The sequence below is a fragment of the Protopterus annectens genome, chromosome 1.part0, assembly GCF_019279795.1.
Source record: "Protopterus annectens isolate FY-2018-M chromosome 1.part0, PAN1.0, whole genome shotgun sequence".
In the NCBI taxonomy this organism is placed as follows: domain Eukaryota; kingdom Metazoa; phylum Chordata; order Ceratodontiformes; family Protopteridae; genus Protopterus; species Protopterus annectens.
The window spans coordinates 153,771,164-153,797,662 of record NC_056725.1 but is presented as its reverse complement, the minus strand read 5'-3'; positions in this window follow the sequence as shown (position 1 = coordinate 153,797,662).

Sequence of the window (26,499 nt, the reverse complement as noted above, 5' to 3'; positions counted from 1 at the left end):
CTCAGAGCTCACAGAGATCTGCAAAAGCTCTGGTAAGAGCAGCCAGAGACACATTGAAGAATAAAACAAAAAAGTTCTTATTAGAGCTACCACCAACACCTGAACGGGCATTCAAAACCCAAATCAGCCCTTCTCAGAGCTCACAGAAATCTGTATCAGCTTCGTTAAGACCAGCCGGAGGCACAGACACAGCTTCGGTGAACCAAACAAAACAGTTCTTTTTAGAACTACCGCATCTGCCTGAAAAGGCATTCTAAACACAAAACAGCTCTTCTCAGAGCTCATAGAGATCTGTAACAGCTCTATATAGAGCTCCAGCTGCCCACAGGGCTAAAGCAGCTCTTTTTAGAGCTAGCTCCACCACCGACTACACGTAGAAATCTGTTAACCGTTTAGGATCAAGAGTGAAAAGCTTTGTAAAATTGGTTATTCCTTCCCTCCGGGCAGGCATCACTCAGGATCGAAAACCCAAGAGGTCCACACCTATTTTTCTGGTTTTATATATTGTAAATATGTTAAATTAATAAAAATGTACATAAAAAAACAGTGATCCAAGAAAAACTGTGCTATATAAAAAGTAGATGCCCATTAAAAGCAACTGAAAACATATAAGAAAATTGAAAGGAATTCTTGAAATAAAGATAGCACTTTAAAAAAAGAGCAGTTGCTCAAATAAATTTTGTAATAAATAACATCCAGAGAAATATATATATATATATATATATACATACACACGTGTGTGTATGTATGTATATACTGTATATGAAATACTAAGTTTATTAGTTGTATTTGTATACTTGACTTGAAAGCTGTGTAAGCATTTAGTTTTACTTTTGAGTTCTTTATGCATGACAAGGAATGCTGTCTAATCATTTGTGTGGGTGGTGAGAAACACTGAGACAAAAGCCGGAATCTGCAAGAAAAGTATAGTTTTTGGGTGAGAAAAAGTGACCAAAAAGGTAAACAAAATAACTAATATCAAAGGAAAAATGGAGTGTCATTTTGAGCTTATTCATTAATAAATCAATATTAGTTTTAAGCTATGCAATGTTGTTCAGATGGAATCAAGAAAAAAGAATCTCTACCTCTGTCCATCTATCTATATGTCTGTCTGTCTTTAACATATTTTGTCCACAGCCTGACAACCAGGCAAAGCTCATTCATTCTCCACCACCAGGAATTTCACCTTGTGTTAGGTCAAAAGCTGCCTAGAGAGGGTTGTCATTTAGGCATCCATGAGGGTAATATGTTCCCTTGCTGGCATCCCAGCAATGGTAGTGTTTATAATGGTCATTATCCTAATCATTGTTGAGGGGAATTTGTGCTCTTTAACAGCACCAAGGCCTATAATGCCTTCCATATGTGAATACCTGCTTCTCCAAACCCGCACTCAAGGCTACCACCAAGTGGTGTCTTAGTGAGTGTAGCATCTGCCCAGGCCATGCATTTGCATCACCATCCCATTGTCCAAAGGAGTGTGGCAGAATGTCTCTGGTTCTGACCTACCCTTCCCCCAGGAAGGTCATGCCCATCATCCCTTAACAGCTCTTTCAACATTTAAGCTACAAATCATATTCTGCTCTCTTAGGTTGTAGTCAGAGCTGGGTGGTGAAGGTTAATAACCACATTCCTTGTTCTATAGCATCACTGAAATGTATCGTAGTAGTATAAGCTATATGTAAAGGGAGTTGCTACTTTGGACTCAGCAAAAACTGTAATGTAATGCTTAGGTGTTTAGCAAATAGAGAAGTAACACAAGAAGACACTTAGCAAAATGTTTACTTTGTAAGATAATACTGCAGAATGTGGGTTTAGAGCAACACATTATTCAAAGCTAGACTATCAGACAAGTACAATTTTGAAGATATGAACTACATGCAGGCCAAAGGCTATAACCAGCAGAAAAGTAAAAAAGAGTGATGAAATTATAAACTAATTTATCAAGGTAAATTAGTCTGCTTTAAAAGCACATAAATTATCAATTCATTTCCATCATGTTAATCAGATGCATTTACAGTTATTCTAGGAAAGTTGAGTTTAATTGGATAAAGCTTCTGGAAAAGAAAGCCATTCTTAACCAGGTACTGACAGAGGGGGGCGTGGTTATTCAGGTATTTTATACACTAAAGGAAGATCAGAAGAAAATTGCAGTTTACAGTTTTGCCAGTAAAAATCTAGATTCTTTTTTGCTGTTTAAGAATTCTCACTGTGTCTTGAAAGTTAAGCAGTTTAATGCGGATCATTCTTGAAGATTGCCAGTAACATTTCAATTGTAACCTTCTGTATGCCCTTTCAGTTATCGGTGAATATTTAATTCCAGATTTATGAATACTTTTAAGAATGTCTGATAGTTTCCATTACATTGGCTGAGCTGTATTTTTCCAGCAAGCCTCTAAGCAACTATTATTTAATCTATTTCTAGCCTCAAGGTCCAGAAGTTGTTCCTTTATGCTGTAATTTCCTTAGAATGCAAGATGATTTTGAATGAGGTGGTGGAAGTATTACTATCATAGGTTGAAATCTGTGACATCTTTCCTCAGTTGTTTTGATTGTCTCTGTTACTGCAGCACTTACACTGGAGATCGATGCAGGCAATTTCTCAACAGCTATCAGAATTGTCTATAAAGCTTCTTTCAGTTCTGACAGAGGTAAATTAACATTAGAAGCGGAGTCTGAAATTGAAGATTTTGTTCTCATCTTCATCTGAAGTTCTATGACTTTTGGGGTCCACTTCTTTCTTTGGAGGTACCACTAAAGGAGCCAAAGTAGAGGAACAGGTTACCAGAATAAGGTTCATACTTCATAAAATGCTATAATAAAGAGAAAAGATGTAAATCATCAAGCAAAACTCATCAGAGGCAGTCAATCTGGTTGCATACTGAAGAAAAGACTGCCCTAAAAGCTTTAGGCAGGAAGAGCATTCAAACAGTGTGCTAATACTGATGGCAAATGGTATAGAACTTCAAGCAAAAACTGACAGAATCTCGCATCATGACAGCCATATTGAAATCCTAGATGATAGAGCTTTAATCAACAGGTGTCAGGTGGTAATATTTCTGTACATGGAACTAAAACTATATAGCAGGATATAAATATTAGAGCATAGGGGTAATTTGATAAAGCTTACATGGAGTGAATTTCCATGTAATAGAACATGAAACATGGCTGCTGAACAATCTACGAAACAAGGCTCGGGTCATGCACGAGCATTCTGACACTGTGCGGACATGGAGTGTTGTGGAAAGCAAATCACCTCATCTGCTAGTAAAAGCCATGCAAATGAGGTGATTTTGTGATCCAGGAAGTATAAAGGCACCCACGTAGGTGCTGTGTAAGGCTGAAAAATGTACGCGGTTATATACCATGTACTGGAGGATCAAAATTAAACAGGGGCTGTAACAGCCCAAATAAAAGGTCATACAAGGGGCAGTAGACATGCAAATTGCTCAAGCTATGGCCAGTGATGTAAAAAAGCAATGCAATATATTAAAAGTTAGACTTTAAGACATATGCCACATTTAAGTGGCGTGCAGTGACCTGCATGCTATTTTGCAAAAATAAATAAATAAATAAATAAAATGAAGAATATGATATTTAAAGATATTTTTTTTTTCCATTATAGTGCCCAGCATGCAGACTCATACAATGGCAGGATATAGTGGTTGCTAAGGACATAGGCTTTTGTGTAGTGCAATATCCAGGGTATACGCAATTAGGTGTATGTAAATGAGGCAAGTTTATTGAATAGCAAAATGGGCCACCATGTCTGCAGGTACTAACTGTGTAGGGCTAGAACCATGGTAGTGTAGGTAGAAGAGACAGCTGACATCAAAAGGGGGTGTATCAGAGTTTGTGTAAGCAGACTGTAGCTCAGTGGTGGCTGTCTGCGCTCAACTAAGCACAACTAAGCTGGTGGGTGTGTTTGAGGCTGCTAAGCTGTGCTTAGCTGGTTAAAGAAAAGTTAAGCATGACCATGTACAGGGAAGGCTCTTTCTGCTTGGTGATATTTATGGTAGCTCCGTGGGTTTGCACAGAGTGCCATGGGGCTGAGCAGAGAAAGAAATAAAAAAAAAGGGGGGGGATAGCCTGGGAAAGCCAATCAAGTATAAATGATTGATAAACCATGTTCCACTCACACTGGCCCATTCAAACCCCTCAGTAATATACCTGGCAGGTGGAATTTATCATAGTCAGCCAATCACACAGGCTGCATCTATAACACACCAGTATAAAATATGCATACACCATTCAATCTGATTTTTCCCATATACTCTGCACCATTGGAGTACATACTTGGGAATTTTAACAGACAAAAATGATAGGGGCTGCTGCTCTGCTACATTTATATGCACTATAGGTTGAGGTCAGTGATGATGATGATACTGACTGAGGAGGAGAAGAGTGTTCAGGCCCAAAGTAACCTTTCAGGGGCTACATGAGCTGGAGATAGTGGAGTGCTACCGGGTGGACAGGGACATACTACAGCAACTCACCAGGATCTTCCAGCCTCACCTCAGATCCAGAGCCAGCAGAGGGGAACGCATCCCAGTGGAAACAAAGATATATGTAGCCTTAAGAGTACTAGCTACAGGTACTTTCCAAAGACATAGTGGAGACATCATGGGGATCTCTCAAGCATCCGCATCCAGGGTACTCCACCAGTTCCTAGATGTCATGCTAACACATGCCAGTGAGCACATTTATTTCCCCAGCACCCCTGAGGAGAGGACCAGCAATATGCATCTCACCCACCATGTAGCATGCTACCCAGAGGTATTGGGTGCCATAGACTGCACTCATGTGCACATCAAAGCACCACCTGATGAGGAGGGTAGAGTCTATGTCAACTGCAAGGGGTATCACTCCAACTGCCAGGTCATGTGCAATGCCCAGGGCATTATCATCAATGTATGTGTTGGCAGCCCTGGCAGTTATCATGACTCCCACATCTGGCATGCATCACAGCTGTACCAGGCATTTGCCAGGGGGGGACATCTCTTATGGCCCTCTAGTGGAGGATGCTGGTTATGCACTGGAACCGTTGATGATGACACCCATAAGAAATACACACACACCAAGTGAAGAATGCCATAATGAGGCACATGCACAAACTAGGAACATCATAGTGTGCGTGTTTGGGCTGGTCAAATCACAGTTCCGCTGCCTTGACATATCTGGTGGACCCCTGCAGTACTCTCCAGCCACATGTGCACACATGTCCATAGTATCTGCCATGCTACACAATATGATCCTGCAGAAATAGCTGTGGCAGGAACATCACAGGGAAGGGATACACAACCCCCCCCACCATTACCAAGGTCCGTACAGACACAGGGGGACTCGGAGGAGGAACCCCTTGTGCCTGTCCCTGTAGGCAGATGTAGGCATGCCCAGTATGCCCTGGCCTTGGCAAAGAGGCAGCTCATAGCACATACACTGACACCCTAGGGGCCAAGGGACTGACACCTCACTTTGACTTACATACACACAGTAAAATGGATACCAGCCACATCACACTACCTATAGCTTACCATGTATAGGCTGTGTACTGCATCCATCTGACAGAGTCAGTCCTGTAGAACTGTCCTCGCAACTGCTGCTGGCACAAGGTAAGTCACTCTTCTTAAGACTAAATGAATGGGGTAGTAGACTGTGGTAGAATATGTATGGTATTGCTACATGTATGCATGGGTATGGAGTGGGTTACCGGGATAGCAGCAGACAATGGACAGCTATGTGAGACAACAGGAACTCTTCCCCCAAATACTGGCTGCCCCACAATATGCAGTAGGCCCTAAGCCAGGAAAACCACTGCACTATGTGAGGGACTTACAAACAGTGGGGTCATAGGACAAATGCATGGATGTCAATGTTGGAGTCCCATACATAGGTCTAAACCTCTTACAGCAAGAAATCTGTACAAACTCATAAAGGTATGTGGGGCAAAGGCCCTCCGAGACATGTCTTAAATATTGCTCTTACAAGTATAGAATGTTGCTAGAATAACAGGTGTTACAGTAGCATGAATTCTCTGAAGGGTAAGAAGTCTGAAACTCAAGTCATTACTTTCTGACTTCAGTCAGAAATTATTTCACTATTATTTGCCACACAACCACAATGTTATGAAAAATGGACCCAAAACATGAGCCAAACATCTGGACAGTCTGTGAAGATGTGTACAGTTGAGAGGTATGTGCTCCTCCACCCAACACACCTGTGTTCACATACAACTGTAGTAACATTTATGTTTGTAATGTAATAGCAGCAGACCACACATTCCCAGGGCTGTCACAATCAAGTTGGTAATTTGTTCCATTTCTACAATATGCAGGGATCAATGTGCTATATATATTTTTGGTTAACAGTGTCAGGAAGTAGAACGCACTTACTGCTGGCTGTTGTGGCTTACTGGTCTAAGTACAGTACTGTGGATGTCAGGGTCCATGGCTTGAGACTGGCCACGTCAACTATTTTGCATGTCAGCTACACCAATGGTAGGAGTTGTACACACTGTCCAGAAGTCAATATTTGTTACTGCAGGAAAGCTGGACAATGGAGGGACAGGGGGCCACACATATGGACAGTACAGAGCTCTGAGTAACCCACACAGTACGTAGTAGAACAGCAGGTTGTGACAGGACAGTCTAGCAGCAGGATATAAAGGCTGCCATGTTACTGTGTTAGTACTGAGAACAAGTCAGTGGGCACCATCCATTCCCCTGGAATAACAGGGTGTCACAAAACGTCTATCACACACCGATAGGCTATAAGGCCAACTGTCTACCTGGTTTCATACATAATCATCATGGATGACCTTAGTGTGGCATACAAGGCAGTCACTGACTCCACATTGCTGGGACTGTTGCATGAGTGCAAGTCATGCCCCCCTCTGTTAACACACACGCGGACACATGTGCACAAAACACACACACACACACACACACACACACACACACAAACACACCCTCAACCTGGTGTGTGATATAAAGTGGGCTTGTTGGCAGCTCAGATGTGTGTCCCACACAATCAGCCTGCAGTGGAATGGGCACCTTGTCCACATCATGCAGGGTAGCTATTTACACTTTTGCAGGCATAGCCCAGACAACTGGATGGTTAACTGCACATACACCCTTTGGATAAAACCTGTGTCCATGTTGGACAGGGCATCAGGTGCTGCCTTGCATACACATGGGCTAACATCTGGCCTAGGCATATGGCTGCTCAAGGCCCATAGCCTAGTAACCTCATATGGTACCAGGACTACCAGATATGGCCTGAGTGGTGTGACACACTGTGTTGTTATTTGTCCACACCCATCATTGTCATCGACTGCTAGGTGTCCCCCTATGGGCAATATTACTGTGCCATGTCATCCAGCCTACATCTGAAAAATAGGTGAGTGGTACTACAAGTGCATGTGGACATTCCAGCAACATCTGTGCTACACAATAACTGAGAGCAGTGCATATGTGGTGTAGGGTGTCCTTCTCATAGATGTCTGACATCTGCAGTACCCATATTTTCGTGGAATGTGTACCTGTGCCTGATAGATGTAGACCCCCTACTAGACAAATGTGTATTTCCACACACCAGTTGGACAATACGTGATGGCTGTCCCCAGCATTTGGGGAATGTGTCTGTGACATGGGAGATCCCTGGGAACACAGTAATGGTACATGAATATGTGGTTCTGTATGCATTGCCTTACATTGAGTGCTCAGTATGTATGCACTGCTGCTGAGCCAGAGCCAGTGTCCCCCCACTACTAGTACCTATAATCTGCTGTCCTGCTGCAGGGGGTCACTAGGTATGCTAGCCATAGGTGTCAGGCAGTCAGATACAGATGTGGGGTACACAGTGACTTAGCCAGTGTACATCATGAATGGTCAGGGACACCTGGACAATCTTTGAACTAAGCCTGTATGACATTCATGAATGGGAGGGGCTCACTGACAGTACATGTAATATGCTGGCTGTATCCACCAGTACTTACTGTTAGTATTGTACAAAAGACAATAAAAGTAGTAGTCATATGTGAGCTGACCATTGCTGGGGTGATTCAGGGGCCAGAGCTCTGATCTATGTCACTGCAGACGCAGCAGTAATAGATGTCCGTAGCTGCTGGACAGTAGACTAACAAAAACATGTCAGTCCAGGCAATATTGTTGAGACCTACTGTTTAACTTCTTATTTCCCATGACTGCATACCCCCCATCTGCATTCCATTACATGCTTCATTTAATGACATACCTGGCATAGTGCTGTACTCCTTTGAGAGAAGAAATCCAGTTGTAGTATCCTAGAGAATCGCAGTCTGTCTCCATGAATAAAGTGTCAGACCTGTTTACCATAGGCAGCAGCTTGCCTTTTGTAGGTAATGCTCAAGAACAGGTGATTGCCTTCTGTGACTCCCACTTGCTAATTGCATCCACAACAGCTGGGTTGCATTTCCATTAGCCAATGGCATGGCAACACCGTGCTATAATTAAGGCCTTCATGTAGGCCTTGCCCCTTTGCCTGGCCTGTGAGGAGGACATTATTGAGGTGTGGGAGCTACAGCATCACAGAGGGTAGGTAGAAATACTGTCCACTATTTGGATTGATGTGTTATGTCCACAGTTTTGCATGATATGTCTAGTCATTGTTAACAGACTTTCAGATTCTGCAGCAGTGTACTTTTGAACAATGTGTGTTGGGGTCAGTAAGGAGACAGGCATATGTGAGTGTCATACATCCTTTTTATCTGAATGCTGCTATAGTTGATGCTGTTCTATCAGCTGTGTATATTTGTACGGGGAGATTGTGACACATGTCCCTTTCACATAAGCAACCCCCAACCCTTGATGTATGGGTGTCATGTGGATACTCTGTTCCAGGTGTTTGGGGGGTATGTTAGGTCTGTAGCAGGTGGCCGGACATACTGCTGTATATGTAGCAGGCCAGAGCTGCTGCATTCTGGCCAGGAGTCAGACTATTGAATGTGAAGACATAGGGGGACAGCAGGCTGTTACTGTCAGTGAGGGAGCGGTGTCAGCTGTCATGTCACAGCATTGCCTGGTTGATGGTACCCATAACAGTCCAGGTGATGCATGTACCTCTGGTACATATGCTACGTAATAGTGACACCCAGACAGTGGGAGGTGACATTTATTTATTTTATATTTGTTGACCGGGCTAGTCTAACTGGATATATGTCCATTTTCAGTAGAGGCCCGGGGAGAAAAGTTCCAAGCATGAACAGTGACAAAGTTAACAATATAAAAAGACATGAAAAATCACAATACAGTGGCAGCATTGGTCAAAGAAAAATTGTAATAATAAAATTATAAACTATAAAAATTTTAGTAAAAATTATACTAAACAATATACTAAACACACTAGAAGGTATGAGCAAGACTCAGTTAAGAGAGAAAGAAGTTATATTTTATCCTCATATTACGAGGAAAAGAGTAGTAACTAGATTTGGAGGCATAGGTTAGAGGAGTAGGGATAGGGGTAAGAGCAGGAAGGGGAAAAAGATGTCAGTCTGGGTTAGCACATGGACAAAGCCAATGAGTTTTCAGATGTTCTTTAAGATGTTTTTTAAATAGAGAAGTAGAATCAAAGGTTGATAATTCTGAAGGAAGCTGATTCCAGTTTTTACCTGCTGTGTTTGAGAAAAGTGAATCACCGGCTTTGTTGGATTTAATAGAGGAAACTAGAAGCTTATTAGCAGAGCGTAGTGTAGCTAGATTTTTATATGGTGTAATTAGATTAGTGAGGATAGGGGTGTTGTTAGGGTGGTATAGGATATTTTGAGTAATGAGTAATTGTTGACAGAGTATATGGTTTTGCAATTCTAGCCATTCAAGTTGTTTGAGGTTGAGGCAGTGGTGAGTTTTAAAGGGGGAGCATGTGATGAATCTAGCTATGCTATTATAACAGGTGGAGAGTTTAGAGAGGTTGATTTTGGATAGGTTAGTATATATAACTGAGGCATAGAAAAGGGTGGAAATGAGGTGGGTCTGGGCAATAGTTTTCCTTGCCGAAGGGGTAAGGAAGGGTTTAATTCTATAGAGGGTACCAAGTTTTTTGTTAAAATACTTTATGGTGGAGTTGATGTGGTCATCACAGCTGAGACAGTTATCAATTGTTATACCTAGTAGGCGGGTTGTAGTATCTGGGGTTATGTTGGTACCATTGTTAGAGGTTACAGAGAAGAATTGATTAGGTGATTTATGAGTTGGAGTAAAAAGCAGTAGTTTTGTTTTTCTGGGATTTTGGAGGAGGCAGTGCTGCATAAACCCGTTTTCAACATTATGAAAAACAGTTTGGGTGAGGGAGTGGAGAGAGGCTATATTCTTGACTGTACAGATTAAGGTGGAGTCGTCTGCATATTGAATGCAGGTGGCTTGAGGTATGTTCATGTGTAACACACTGTAGGCATGCACATTTAGAACACATATTCATAATTACGAAACGTGTCTCACCCTGCAGGCCTTTAATGTGCTAGTGTGGGTGGCATTGACTGCGGTGGGAGCAGCCATTTTTGCTGGACACTGCATGGCTCAGTTATTTCTATGTTATATTGACATGCATGTAGTTGTGCCACAGACTGGGCTGTGGGCCAGGAATGTAGGTGTCCAGATGTGACATGCTAGGAATGTAACAGATACATTATGTATAATATATTAATCATATATATTATATATTGATAATAATTATATATTATATATATATCATATGATATATTATATGCTAATATATTATATGATATATATTATATGATATATTACTAATAATATATTATATTCTGGCAGGTGTGTTTGTAAGACATATGTGCATGCCTACAGTGTGTTACACATGATTGGCGTGGACATGTGTGTTCAGACAGGTATGTGTGACACTGAGCTGTCTGTCGTGGTTTGTTACCCCTATCTGCACTGCATTGCTAGTATGTCAGCACAGAGCATAGGTTTTATGACAACCCTGCCATAAGTAGGGGGTTCAACTCTGTTCCTTCAGAAGCAGTCTGTGCAGTTGCCAGCTCTACTTGATGTTGTAGGCCTCCCATACATCCATCAGCATTTATTTGTCTGTGTACTGGCTTGTTTATGTCTGAGGTCCACATACACTGATATTTGTCTGAGTATATATAGGAGTAGTGTGCCACTGGCAATCAGGATATGTTTGTAAAAACAGTACTTGTTTTCCAGAGCTCAGTTGGCCTACTGGTGTAATGCATTATGTTGTACTTGACAAGGTCCTGGGTGCAAAACATGGCAGCAGTGTCTTTTTCCCTAATGTTACATGACTGTAGTGCATAATATATTTCCCAAGACAGTCCTAATTCCCCAGTGCTGATTTGGCCTAGTGATGCATTGCTCTGACTCTAATGCACAGGGTCCTGGGTTCGAGACTTACCAGGGCTGGTTATTTTGTTGCTGGGCAGAACAGTGCCTGAACAACGTAGAGCGATTAAAGCAATTTTAAGAGGGTATGCTCAGTTTTGTGCACCACAATGCCAAGTGGCGCTCAGGTCTGCTTAGCATTGCTTATCACAACTTAAACCCACACTATTTCCAAAAAAAAGAAAAGAAAAAAGTGATGATAGGAAAGTGGGGAAGTGGGGCAAGCATGGGGAAAAACATTATGAAAGGCAGCTAGGGATGTGCAGGATGGGTGTAGGAAAGGACCATAGCTCTCCATTTCTTGTGCAGCAACAGCTGTGCATGATGTGGACAATTTGGAATTTAGAGCCTCACACCCCACAGGGAGGGGTGTGGGTAACTTAAATTTATTGATTAATTCATTGGGAAATTGATTAATGCCAGCGTACATGGGGCGAAATGAAGAGCCATGTATGGGATGACATTTTTTTGGGGATGGATGCCCTTTTTATTTAAGGTGAGAATAGGATGTTGGGGAAGGGTTGTAGGTACATTTGGGGAGGTAAGTTTGGTAGGAAAGGTTGCATTTGCAGACATATAAGACAGCAGGCAGGAGTGATGTATGACACTTGAGGGGGGTAAACACCTTGGACAGGGAGGGTGTTTGAAAATCAGAGGACCAAGTGCCCCCAGATGGAAACAGTGAGACTGAGGTCCCCACCCATGGGCAGTCACCACTGCCCCTTCACGGCCCCAAAGGTGGCTGTGCTGGGGGATGGGCACCAGGGCCTTGAGGTGTGCCAGACTGCCCTCTATCTGGTGCAGGTGGTCATCCAAATCCCACTGGATGACCCTGCACACCATAACTCAGTACTGGTGTTGGGTGACAGGGTCCCCTCCACGCCCGTGCCTGGGGGGAATTGGGCCCTGTCCCCTGAGGTGATTCCGCCCAAGGGTGGTGCAGGACCAGCAGAGGAGACAGCTCAAGGTTGGGTCCCAGACATGCTGGGACCCGGTGCAGTTGCCAGATGAGACAAGACAGGTGGATCTGCTGGGATCTGCCTACCTAAACATTTATGGTGTTGAGGTTTGTCAAAGTGTATTGGCTAGTCATGAACAAAACATTTCAATGTTAGTTATAACAGCATGCATTGGTGTTCCAATTAACCCAGAACAATAGAATTGAATAGAATTGCATAGCAAATGGAACACATGCATAAATGGAATACCAGTCATTATTGTAACTGCATGCCAGTAACAGTTATAGCAACAGGCTAATAACAATGGAATTTCAACAAGGTATGTTAGTATGCAACCACTGAAATATATGAACAATAATACAACAGAAGTCCCAACATTAGGTTTTGAGAAAAACATGCCCGTAGTATATGAATTATAATTAGTGATGCAGATAAGGGGTGAGGGGAGAGAAAAACATTCCATTAACAACTGCATTGGCTATATTTGTCACAACAGTAATACTCGGTACTCTACGGGTCTGCCCATACTTTACATCTACCTGTGCCCTGTAGCTTCTGTAGCATGTACATACCTGTTAAGCTGTCAACCTGGAATGGTTTGGGCCAAGCTGTGAGAGCTATAGCTACATAACTACAGGGCACTCGTACATGTCAGGGTTACATATATGACTAACAAGGTGTACCCTGCACTGATGTTGTGTGAGTCTGCTACTGGCATACTGCAACTGGATTTATATCTATCCCCAAGATTATTGTCAACTGTGATCACTAGCTGTGACAGCGTGACACTTGAGAGACATGTATCGGGAAAGGTGCATGGTGTATATACCTATCCTGCTGTCATTTGTAGGCATGTGGTTGGACTATTGGCACACATTCACAGACACAACAGGCATACACTAGTACATTATATTACAGTCTCATACTTGCCTGCATCGGCATACCTACATTCAGGAATACATATAGCTGGACTGTACTGGTTAACACAAGACAATTCTGAAGGGAACACACTATAATCCATTACGCACACTATAATCCATTACGCATTACTATATAATGTTCAGATCTTAGTGCATCACATGTATCAAATTGCACTGTAACTTGTTTTACAGCTCGACATCTAAGCTTTAGCATAACAGTTCTTTAACAGCCATCCTTCACTCAATTCATGGTGTCATAGCCATATTTGCCGAGACGCACCTGTGCAATTGTATTTCTTCAACAACAGACCAGAATAAACACAACAGTTGCTGGAAATAACTTTATTGATGGTGACATGACACAGTGGTTTATTACATTCAACATTCTGACTTCAGTTGTCCTGCATATCCTGTAGCTGATGAATGAATGTGATTTATTACTTTCAGAGTTGCAATCACAGTATACTTTATTACAAGATCCTTAGTATTACTACTATATATACTTGTATAATTCCTACACAGTATTAGTACAGTGTTAGTTTTCTTTCATCAACAGTAGCTTGTTTGATGTCTAAATCTGTATTGCACAGTACCTGGCATTACTCATTTATATCAGTGTGGGTCTAAGTACACTTTGCTTGCAAAACACTCAGAACACACTATACCTACTGGCAGTAAACAATGTACTCATTCTTATTTATTTCCTATATATTGCAAGATAGATATCTACTAACCACACTGTCGGTACATGCTCGCCAGGCACCCAGCATGGGCCTTTACATTGTGAGTACTCTCCTCTGCAGCTGTAGGGGCAAAACACACCATTATGCATACCTGTCTATCAAATATTCATGCTAGAATTTGGTAAAGCAATGATTGGTATACTTACAAACTGCTGAGGCATTCCCGTCCCAAACATCTTGGATCCATTGGGCCAAGAGCACCCCCTTCTTCTGCTTTAGGTCATAATAATGATGATGAACCTGCTCACCAGTGCAGGGGATTCCAGTGGCATTGGTGAGCTCACATGCCAGATGGTCTCAGGCCTTAGACTTGTTTCAGAGCCCTGGTATTGGCCCTGCAGCAATCTGGCATCATGGTGTTTAACTAGGAGTCCAACCATGACCCTGGAATCTGACATGCCCCAGCACTGCGCCCAAAGGTGCACTACCTCTCCAACTCCTGCCATGGTTCTTACATGGGTCAAACTCCAACAGGTTCTGGCTATATTCTCACCTGTGTAGTTTAAATAAGCCTATTTTCCTACCATTTGCCGCCATTGGGCTATTTTTAAAAATGCTAAGAAAAGCTTAACAGTGTGCTAAGCTGAGATGAGCAGTGTTTAAAGTGGCAAATGCTTAGCAGTGCCCAGCAGTGTGCAAATCCGCTCAGCTGAGCTGAGGACTGCTTAGAAGAGGACTGATTAGCAATGCTCAAACTGGCTAAGTGGAGCTAAGCATTGCTGAGTATTGCTAAGACAGCTCCTGTTCAAGTATTGCTTAGCCTGTCAGTGCTTATCAAAATTTAGCTAAGGGCAAACAAGCATTTTACATAACACAAATATATATTGCTATTAATTAGTCAAGATTGATAGTTTATTATTATGTGTTTGTATTTTACTTTAATTACACTACTTTGGTGTGTGACTGCACTGTATTGGACACTTGTGTTTAACTGGAGCTTTTCACCTCATATCCCCACGGACACTGGGATTCTGGACCAGCTGCACTAACCTGGTTGACAACTATCAATAACTAAGGCAATAAAAAATAGACATTTAAAAAGAAATGCTTTCCAATGTAAAAGCTGAATGGCCTGTCTTGGTATTCGAACCGTGCACCTACTGCACACAAAGCCATGACTCTAACCATTCAGCTAACTCAGCTGTGACAATTTCAGCTATACATATCTATATAGCTTTTTGTTATGTTTAAGCACTGCTAAGCAATGCTCAGCTATGTTTAAAATTGAAAAAAAAATTAAAAACGCAGAAAAATAAATAAAAAGGAGAAATCATATTGGGATATTTCATTTATGTGCTGTACAGCACTCTGACAGTATAGGAGGTGTGTTACAGATACTATAACACACCCCCTGTATGACATAAATGAAAAAAAATTCATGAGTGTCCGAGGACACTTTCTTTAATCTTTAAGCGCTTTACGGCACTTCAACTGTGCAGGGGGTGTGTTACAGACACTGTAACACACTCCTTGTGTGAAATAACTAAATGAATATATAAGTAAGTGTCCAAGGACACTTTCTTTCTTGTTTTAGTGCTCACAGTGCAGGGGGTGTGTTACACATCTACAAGCTCTGTAACACATCCCCTAGCACTGATTCAGTAACCATGTACATGGCTCTCCCTCAGTAGAATGCATTCATTAATATGCAAGGTGTGCTGCCGAGGGGGAGCTGTGGACATGGGCACCATACACTCCATGTAGGAATTACACTGTTTCTACATGGAGTTTATTAAATCCATGGGTATGTTTTTTTTTTTTTTTTTTTTGCTTTTCCTATGAATCTGGTATGAGTTATTGTATTTACTGTTTGGAACCTGTTAAAATTAAAGTAAGCAAAGAAGGAGGCCAAAATATTTTCAACTGTGTTTAAAGATTTTAGAATCATTATAATAATCTCCTGGTTATAGTACTGCTATATCTGTTATTTAAGACATTACAGGAAGCTTTCAGTTATATATAAAAGTGGTGAATCTGAGCAAAAAGCATTTCTTCTGGTAAGTTTAATATGGAAATGAATCACTGAAATTTTAAGTATGAACTCTACTTTGCTTCTTACTTTAAATAAACAAGAAGACTTCATCTGTCTTTCTCCAGCTGACTCTAGGGCTAGTGAAGCAGAATCTCAGCATGGTCTCATGGCATCTTGAAAAGAGTGACTGTCACCACTAAAATTAAGCATGGAGAACTTACATCTAGCAAGGCTGACAGTATACAAAATTTCTTTAAGCATGCGCACTCTCAAATGTCATAACATATCTAAGATGGTCCAATATTAGATGGGATTGAGTCTGCGGTGGAACCTAAAGACCTTGTTACTTTTTTTCCCAAATATTTTTTCTAACATAGCTATTAAGTCTGATTTCACTCTCTAGAAGTTAGATATAGTATAAAGCAATCAGTCTTCTAGATAAAAAAATATGGCTATAAACAAGTGCAAGGAAAATGAAATAGACAGTATCCATATGTGGCAGTGATGCAAGATAGTGCAAAAGGGATGGCTAGAAATGAAAGTAATACAGAGCAAGTTTTATAATACAGAGGCTAAGGAGGGATTGCTGTTATGCCTATTTACAGTGTTTGAAAGACACACTGCTATTACACTTTTCAAACATAATCTGGATGAATGGATGGATAGCCACAAATTCACTCCTGTTTTAGCAAACTTGTCCTTCATGGATGACATAGGGGCAACATGTAAGTGTTTTGCTTGTCTCTGGATTATTCATACTTAAATATAATGGCTATAAACTTAAAGGGAATGTATGATTAGGTTTCTAAAGATTCTCACAAATCAATAGCTTCATATGTACCTATGAACCTATATGGGGAAAAGAAGCGTCTATATCATTTCATTGAAGCTTAATTCATTGACACATATTCACAGAAAGCTCACTTCACTGAAAACCCAATTCACTGAAAGCTCACTTCACTGAAACTCATTTAGTTGAAAGGTATATATGGCCTATTCCCCACTGTTGTGCAATCCTGGAGTTAGTATATAACGTAAGGGGGTGTGGGGGGTACAGCCCCCCACATTCAGATGGTGTGTGGGGGGGTGAAGCCCCCCCCATACATTGGTTATATGTTGTCTTCTGGAAGATTTTTTTCATTAGACTTTTATCTATCTATATGCTTTAAAATATTTACAATATGTGGGGGGCTATGCCCCCACACCCCCAATGTGAGGGGCTGTGCCCCTCAGCCCTCTTACTTTATATACTAACTCCAGGATTGCACAACAGTGGGGAAAAGGCCATATATACCTTTCAACGAAATGAGTTTCAGTGAAATGGGTTTTCAGTGAAGTGAGCTTTCAGTGAATTGGGTTTTCAGTAAAGTGAGCTTTCAGTGAATGTACCAATGAATTAAGCTTCAGTGAAATGAGTTTTCAATGAAATGATATAGACCCGAAAAATAGGTGTATTATTAGTGACAGGATGGTTAAAGAGAGAAGTAGCTAAAGCCTTGGTCTATTAGTAAAAATGCAGGTGGAGAAAGGACAATCAAAGAGCTAGATAGCAGGACGTGAGACCACTATAGTTAGGTAAAAAGATTAAACAGGTTGGATGAAGCATGGTGAGGCAAGCAGCAAAGAGAAAGGGGGATGTCAGCAGAAGAGAAATAAAAGATGAGTATAACAATACGAAAGGGAGTCTGGTATTGCACTGAGGGCAAAGAGCAAGATGGGAAAGAACAGTATAGCAAATACTATAAAAACATATATGCAACTGTAAAATGTAATATCCACAAAGGAAAATGTTTAAATTATAATCTAAAATATATTGTACATATAGTGTAAACTGACACTGAATTGGTTTACTGTAATGGAAATAGACTGCACTATATGTTTGAATTTTTATGATGTTGGTGTTTATCCCTATAGGTTTATAGGTTCATAGATTGGTACTAGGCTATCGGCCCTAGAGCCTATACAAGCCTAGCCATAACGATTCCCTGGCTATTTCTTCCTACACTATTTACTTCTCTGGACCCCTGTCTAGCAGGGCAGCTGATGTGATCCCTGGGGTGAATTTCCTTTCTCCCATCCAGTCATCAATGTTCCTTTTGAAGAAGGCCAAAGAGGTGCTCTGCTTGACATGTATGGGCAGTCTATTCCAGAGTCTGGGGAGTCTCTGGGTCAGGAACCTATCCCTCCAGCATGTTTTGTTTATTGTGATGACAAGGTTTAGATCCCTGGAGAGTATGGCTCTGAGGGATTGGGATTTCTTTCAGTGTAGCATGTCCAACAGCTCTGGGTTTAACATGGCCTTGTAAGTTAAGCAAATATCACCTCGGAGTAGACAATATGCGACAGAGTATAGCTGGAGTTTTTTAAGGTGGTCAGCATAGGGCATCTGCTTTAGGCATGTGATTCTTTTAGTGAGGAATTTCTGCCGCCTTTCCAGTTGTTGCAGATGTCTTGAGAGGTACATACCAAATGGGGCGTTGTATTCTATAATGAGTCTAATGAGGAATGAGCACAGTGAGACAATGACCTCCTTTTTTCTGGATGAAAAGCCCTTAGTGGTGAGGTGTGCCACATAGGATTTCCTGACTGTTGTGGCGATGTGGTTATTGAAGGTGAGACCACTGTCCACCTGTGTTCCTAAGTCTCTTATCACACTTTCAGTGTTTAGTGTACTGCCACCTATGTGGTAATTCATGGGTACATGTTTTTTCCCAAAGGGGATAACTATACATTTCTTGGCATTGAGCTTAAGCCCATGGCTCTGGCACCAAGCATCTGTTTCTGTAAGGCCCTTTTGTAGAGTATCAACATAATTTGGGGATTCAATAATGGCTCCCAGTTTGCAGTCATCTGCGAACTTTGTTAGCCAGATTCCCTCAGTGTTGCCCTGTACGTCAGAGAAGTAGATGCCAAACAAGAGAGGTCCCAGGACTGAACCCTGAGGTACTCCACTTGTCACTTGTCTGGAGCTGGATTTGGAGTCATCTACTTTTACAGTGTGGGTACTGTCAGTAAGCCAGTGGGCAACCCATCAAGTGACGTAGGGATTAATGCCCAGCTTAGTAAGTTTATCTATGATTCCAGAGTGAGGGATGGTGTCAAAGGCCTTGGAGAGGTCCAGATAGGCTCTGTGGACTGCCTTACCCTCGTCCACGGCTCTCGAGACTGATTCAAACAATTCAGTCAGGTTCAGGAGACAAGATTGGCCCTTCATGAACCCAAACTGGGTGGGGTCCAGTGTTTGAAGGTTGCCAATGTCTTTGTTTATAAGTTCCATGATAATACGTTCCATGGCCTTGCAGATCAGGCTTGTCAGACTGATGGAGTGGTAGTTCCCGGGATCCAAGGTGGACCCTCCCTTGTGGAATGGGATAACTGTAGCTGTGCGCCACTCAGTGGGCATGAAGCCTGAGGTGAGGGTATGATTAAACATGACACTTAGGTGAGGTGCCAGTTCATTTTGTAGTTCATGTAGTACACAGCCCGGGATGTCATCTGGTCCCATGGATGCTGTATTCTTAGCTTTGGAGAGTGCATTTTTTACCTCTATGGCCGTTATTACTGGAATTTGGCAATCTTCCGGTATTAAGATGGGCCATTTAGGGGGTGAGAGGGGGGTGAAGTTGGCACTGAATCGATCTGCCAGGATATTGGCAATATCCTTGGGATCAGTATATTTAATGCCATTCTGTTGTAGCTCAGAGCAGATCTGAGCATGTAGATTCTTGACTTAGTTATAGAATGCCTTGTGGTTGTCTTTGGAATCTTTGGCAATTTTATTTTTGTAACTAGCTTTGGAGGGATCTCAGCTCCTTACTGAGGCTGGTAAGGGAGTTTTTTGCATCCTGGGATTTTCCTCTTTTCTGCAACAGTTTCTTCCTTTTGTTGTAAAGTTTGTTTATAGCAGGGGACCACCAGATTGGCTTCCGGTTTTTGGAGGAGAGCATTTTGGTTCTATTTGGGATAGCACGATTCACGCATGAGTGAATGTGCTCGTACAGTGCCTTAGTGTAGGACTCAGCAGTCGAACTTTCAGTTCCTGTCTGCGTGGGTGTCATGAAGTTTGTCACTTCTGACTTGAGTAGCATGAAGTTGGCTATGGAGAAGTTTTTTATGGAGGTTTCCTTATTGGGGGGGGGGGTGGATGTTAAGGGTGATTAGCTTATGGTCTGACCTGACCAACAAGGGAGTGACCATAGGTGTGAAGCATCAATTTTTGATGTTGGTAATGACCAGGTCTAGGATATTGGAGCCCCTGGTGGGACCATGGATTAGTTGATCCAGGGTTTTGGAATTTATGAATTCCAAGAACCGTTGGGCAAAGGTGTTGGTACACAAGTAGTTTTCCCAGTTAATGGCAGGGTAGTTGAAATCACCCAGTATTAGGGTGTTTGGTTGTATATTAATATTTTCCAGTATGTTTAGAAAGGTGTAGTGAGAATCTTGGGGCATGGTGGGGGATCTGTATCAAGCTACCTTTTGGATTGCAGTCTTATCTAGTGTTAGTTGCACCTGGAGAATTTCAGACGCATTGTGTTGGCAACTAACCTGGTGGTGTGAATATCCTTGGTGAATATGGACACTCCTCCACCTTTAGTGTTTCAATCCTGGTTTGGTGGCCAAAAAGTGTGGTAAGAGTTGTAGCCTGGTATTGCAGGGGTGCTCTCTGGAGCCTTGAACCAGGTCTCAGTTACTGCACAGATATTGATGTTCTTCATTTTTAGGAGTGCCTCGAGAGAGTGCATTTTGAGGTTTAGACTTCTAGCATTGAGTAGCATTACCTTCAGATTTTGCATGCTTGTACCTGTTACAGTGGTGGTTTTGTCCTTTGAACTTTGCCTAAAAAAGGCACTATAGGGGTGGCAAGAGCCTTTGCCAGTAACCTGAATCCCAGGGGCGACAGGTGCAGACCATCTCTGGCAAAGCATCGTTGTTAATAAAAATCATTTAAAAGAAACCTAGCTTTAACCAAAATAAAAAAAAAAATTGATGCATGTGTCCAGACAAACTTTCCATAAGCTTTAGACACCTAATAAGGAATATATTTACAACTTAGTACCTGTATATAAAGGTAGAATATCAGACTTCATATAGAATTGTCAGGTGATAAATCTTATGTCTGCTCCTTGTAAATCTTTTGAGAGAAGCATTGTTATTATTATGAAATTTGCAAATTTGCACTCTTAACAGCTAGACTGAATGCAGCTTGGATTATTTCAGGGGAGATCCACACTAAAAAGTCTGACGTTTATGAACTTGTCTTGGTCACTGTTGATATGGGTCAGGGTCTGTCAGTGGTGGGTGTTTACCTTGACCAACTTAACACATTTAACCTTCTGTCTAATATAGGTAAAGGTAACAGTTTCGCAAAACAGAAGTACATACATTTTTAGATAGACCAGTGAATATTTCAGAAACAGAAGAAATAGAGTTACATTGCTGGGTCACCTTTTAACAGGATAGGAAATGGAGGGCTAGCCCCTCAGGGTTCCATTCTGTGTCTCATCTTATTCGACTTTGTGTTCTCCTTACTTCCACTCATGCAGAATTGCTGGGTGTCCAGATATGCTGAAGTGTTGTATCACTGGCAAATTATATTTCTAAAATAAAAAAAAACACTTAAAAAGAATCTGCACTTGGTTACGGAGTAGTGGCCTTAGTGATAGTATCTGGAAATATTAGAAACATGTTTTCTTGGCAACTGAAGTGGCAGCAAAAGAGATGTGTGGTCGGAGGTCAGTTGATAGTAATAGAATATGATTTCTCTGCAGTAGTAAGTGCAAGTGACAGAAGTGATCAAAGAGTGCAGAAAAAGGAAAATCAAATAGAAATCAACTTTTCTAGTGGTTTTGGAAGAAGAATTTTCCCAGAGGGTGTGCAGATATTTACAAGTGTGAATACGGTGATGGATAAATTGAAATAATTGTTCCACCTACTCACTATAGGGGTTGGGGAAATTGAACAATTTAGTTCCACTAAAATGGTTTATATATCAGAATGCACAGCAAGACTCAGTTCTTAAAGGACATTAATTCCATTGCAGAACAACATGTATGGAACTTAGTATAGCTGTATCATCCAGTCATAGTTAGGTACATAAATACCTCTTTTCTGGCCATCATCAACTCTGTTATGCATATCTGTGCTCTCCCTTTTGTGTCTTGCCAGTCATACTGTTCCCATATTTGTCTTCCACATCAATAGGGCTCATTGTCAGCTACTTGAGCTTTAGGACTACATGTACCTTTCTCTGTGAGATAGTGATCAGTAAATTGTTAGGTCATGATGAAGGGCTCACATTGTCTGATAGATCGGTAGATTGTATGTTGGTTATGTAATACGTACCTGTAATAGATACCAGTGTTTTGTATTTGTTTTGAAACAGGAAGTCAAGTCCTAATGTCCCTTTCTCAGTTGTTTATTGGCAGTCACACTTCTTACTGCTATAGCACATTAACTGTTACTTTTTGTTCTCACTGATCAGCCAATGATTTTCTCATTAAAACTTCTTCAGTTCTGACTGTGTAGTACATCAGTACCATGTTGGGATCAGGCTTAGCGATCATCATTACACTGATTCAAGAGTCTTTACTGCGGTATGCTCCTAGTTCCAGCATGCAGCAGGCCACAAAGGCACCTTGCATAATCACTTGACATGCGTAATTATTTTTGGATTAAAATGCTACTCCCACCCTTTGCTAGGTGTAGGTAAATTACAGCCACCCCTAAGCCTTTTCTCAGGTAAGAAGAGCTGTTAAATAGGCACTCAAGTCTTAGCTTGGCTTAGTTTGTAAATACTGCTCTTACGCTCATACCTAAGCTACCAGTGACTTAATGTATCAGTCATGTTCTGAAGGAAGTGTAAGAAACACACCTTTGAATGTGGATATAACCTCCTTACCATATACCACACCAATTTATACAATTTTTAATGCAAACAGTGCATTGTTTTTTGTATTTTATTTTGTTGATAAGGACAGTCCCCTGAATTTTCTTGGAACTAAAAATATCTGCCATGACATCATGTACTAAACCCACAGTGCCTCACTACCAAGGTTAATGTATGGATGACTGTATTCATATCAGTAGAAGTTTCTTAGTGAAAAAAAAAAAAAAACTTGTCAATTAAGTCTTGCAAGTGCAACACCTTACTTTGAAAATGAACATGTGTGAGGATATAGTTGTGAAACCACAGTGTAAATAAACTGTTCCGACAATGACATCATGTTGTGTGTATGATTATTGAAAATAACTAAGTAAATAATAAAACTTAAAAAATCAAATGACACTCTAATTTTAATTTTTTGCAAAACCATTTGCAACTTTAACATGAGTAGTATAACTGGCAATGAAATTAATTGTAAAGCAAATACACTTTAAGCTAAATGAATACCATGGCTCTTTAGCAAAGGGCTAGCAGAAATTCTCCCTTTCTTAGAGATTTATGGTCCTTGAAGCACTTTACGAAAAAGATGGTTTTCTCCCTGTGAGTTGGTAGTTTGAGTGCAATACAGTCTGTGCAGTAGTAAAGTGTATGCCATTCCTGAGGGGGTGGATAAGCTGCACCGTCTTTGTATTAGACTAAGAAATCAGAACAGTTTTGCACTTGGCCATCAATTATTTACCAATAATCTAATAGGCCATCAATTATTTACCAATAATCTAATATACTTGCCAGAGTGAGTGATCTAGGACATCTGATACACAATTTTACATCTATAGCATTGCAGTGGGACAGTGCTTTTTTGAGCACTGTTTACACATAGAAAAAGTCCCCAGAGGTTTAAAGGGTGAAACCCAACGATTTAATCCCATACAATTTTTTAAACAACTGGGACTAAAATTCGAGCAAAAACAATTTTGCCTTTTGTTGAATTTTTAAGATCTCACCATGATAATGAAATTGTTAAATTGAATAAATGGATTAGTGGCTTGGTTGATAAGTTGCCATTAACTGCAATGAAGGTTGAAATGGATGAAAAGATAAAAGTATTTAAAAATAAACTGAATATATGTGAACAAGGTATTGAAATGAAAAAAAGAGAAGAAAGTCAAGAGAGACCGTAAAGGTTATTTGTATAAAAAAAGTCTTCCATCTTAAAAGGGACGAATAGAAGTGTGATGTTAGACATTCAAAGAGAGGATTTGAGTGTAAGGGAGGAGATGTAAGCAATACTAATAGGTTCATAGGTTCATAGGTTCATACTAGGCCCAAGGCTGGCGGGCATTTAGCCCATAGTTATTTAGTTATTTGGCCACCGCCACCCCTTTAATTTGACTATAATTTGTTATTGTTGTTTGCCTGTTCACAGTGACACTGTGAAACTGGGATGGGCCCAGGTCCCCTCTGGTCCATTCATCATTCCTTGGAACGAACAAGGCCAGCGAGGTGCTCTGCCTGTACCATGTGATTTTGTTCCACAGGCAGGGAGTCTCTCTCTGATGAATCTGTCTCTCCATGTTCTGTCCATAACCGTGTCAGTTTTAAGTCTCCCGCCTTCAGGTTCTGAGGATCTAGATTTCGGTCTGAGAGGTATGATTTTTGAGGGGGTTGAACATCATCTTTATATGGCACAGGCAGGTCTATGTGCTGCATGCGGGTGAATCTGAGTGGAGCGTGTTCTGCTCGGTCAGCAGCAGACATGGAGTTTTGAGACCCTTATCCTTTGGTGAGGAACTTTTAGGCTTTTCCGCTGCAGTGTGTGCCTTGCATTTATTCGCAGGTGTCTGGTCAGCTGTCTGATCATCATATGATGTACTGAGTAGGTAGGGGGAGACCTCCCTCGATCTAGATGAACCCTTCGTCGATCTGTGGACAATGTGGAAGGTTTTTTCCTAACAGTAGCAAATACATGAGCAGGTTTTAGTAACATACTATCAACCCTGTCAACTAAACCCTGATGACTGCTTCTGTCCTCAGTGAGATTGGATTATATCTTCACTGCTAGGTGCTGATTGCCACCTATATGGTAGCTAGCGGGTATGATGTTTTTTTTAGGGCCATGGCCTTCCATGGCACTTATGGCATTTAACTTAGGCCATCTGAAGGGCACCAGTTATCCTGCTTGTGACTGTTTCTGATAGTTTCAGTGGCGCTGCATGTCGTGTCAGCCATAGTTTCCACTCATGTAGTTACTCTGTAGTGCTTGAAAGTAGAAGAGAACAGTAGAGGACCCAGGACTGAGCACTGTAGGTGACCCACTTTGTGACACTCTGGATGACACTCCAGGACCCTGACCCCACTGTCACTAGCTGTCAGCCAGTTCCAGACCCTGCATGGCGGCTGTGTCTACTATCAAGTTTTTTGATGATGAGATTACCTGTATTGTGATGAGGCCTTGCCAGGCTGCGGATTCAAGCTGGGATGATGTGGTAGATCAATGGCCTTTGCAGGCCTTGGTAGGTTCCTTGGTGCTTAGTCGGCTGCATCAATGGCCTTTCAAAAAGCAAACCGGGTTGGATCCAAAGTCCAAAGTCCCATGATCCAGTTTATGAGTTCCATTATGATCTCAGAAGTTTGCAAAAAAGGCCCTGTCCTTGTATGACTTTGACTTCAGGGTCGTGAGGCACCGCCTTCCATGGCTGTGGGACCACAAGGCCAAGCCAAGCCCACCCAAGCCACTCCCATCGTGCGGTAGGCCCACCGGTGGAGGAGATGAAACTGGTGAGGTTGGACCCAAACACCTGCGGGTAAAATTCCTCGACACCATCATTGGACATGGACATTGACACTAACCGCTTGGAGATCCTGGTAATAGTTTGCTTTGAGATGTTTGGGGGACACACATGATTCGGGGACATGCTGGAGGGAGTGTGCACTGTGTGAGTCAGTTTGCAGATTACATGTCTTTGGGGGAGTTGGGCATGTTCCTGTTGAACCAATTCTCTGCATTATTGGTGTTGTGAATGGTCTCCTTATATTTGGGCTAATCATAATATGTTATTAATTCCAGGTCCAGTTTTCACTATGAAAATCTTTCTTGGATCTGCTTTCTGAGAGCTCTTTTTCAACTTTTATAAGGAGGATAGTTTTTCTTTTTTGATTTTTTACTTATTTCTCTCAAGCCTCCTTTTCTTCAAGGATTTTATTGAGGCGCTTACTCTTTTTCTTGTGTTGTGGTTATAATGTTCTCAAGTGAGTCTTAGTTTTCCTCGCTTGCCTCCTGCTTGTTGCAGTTTGTTAGTTTTGTTTTGGGCATGCCTCCTGATTCAGCGGTTAAGAAGCTGGTACCAAGGCTTAGGCTCAGAGGAGCGTTTTCCTTTTTAGAAGTGTGATGGGAGGGGAAGGGAAGCTTCAGATAGTTTTTTTTTGTGGAGTAATGTTTACCGAGGACCCAGCCAGATTTTTTTATGATCTGATCTAGTTTCTGAGGCGTATATGTGAGTCTGGGTGAAGATCAGTTTGTCATCCTTTTCAGTTGTTCATGATTTCCTCATGGGATGGTGACTAGTTGTTCCATGGCATTTGAGCTTCCTCTTGTTTGATGGCTTGGGGCTAGATGAAGTTGTTCTCCA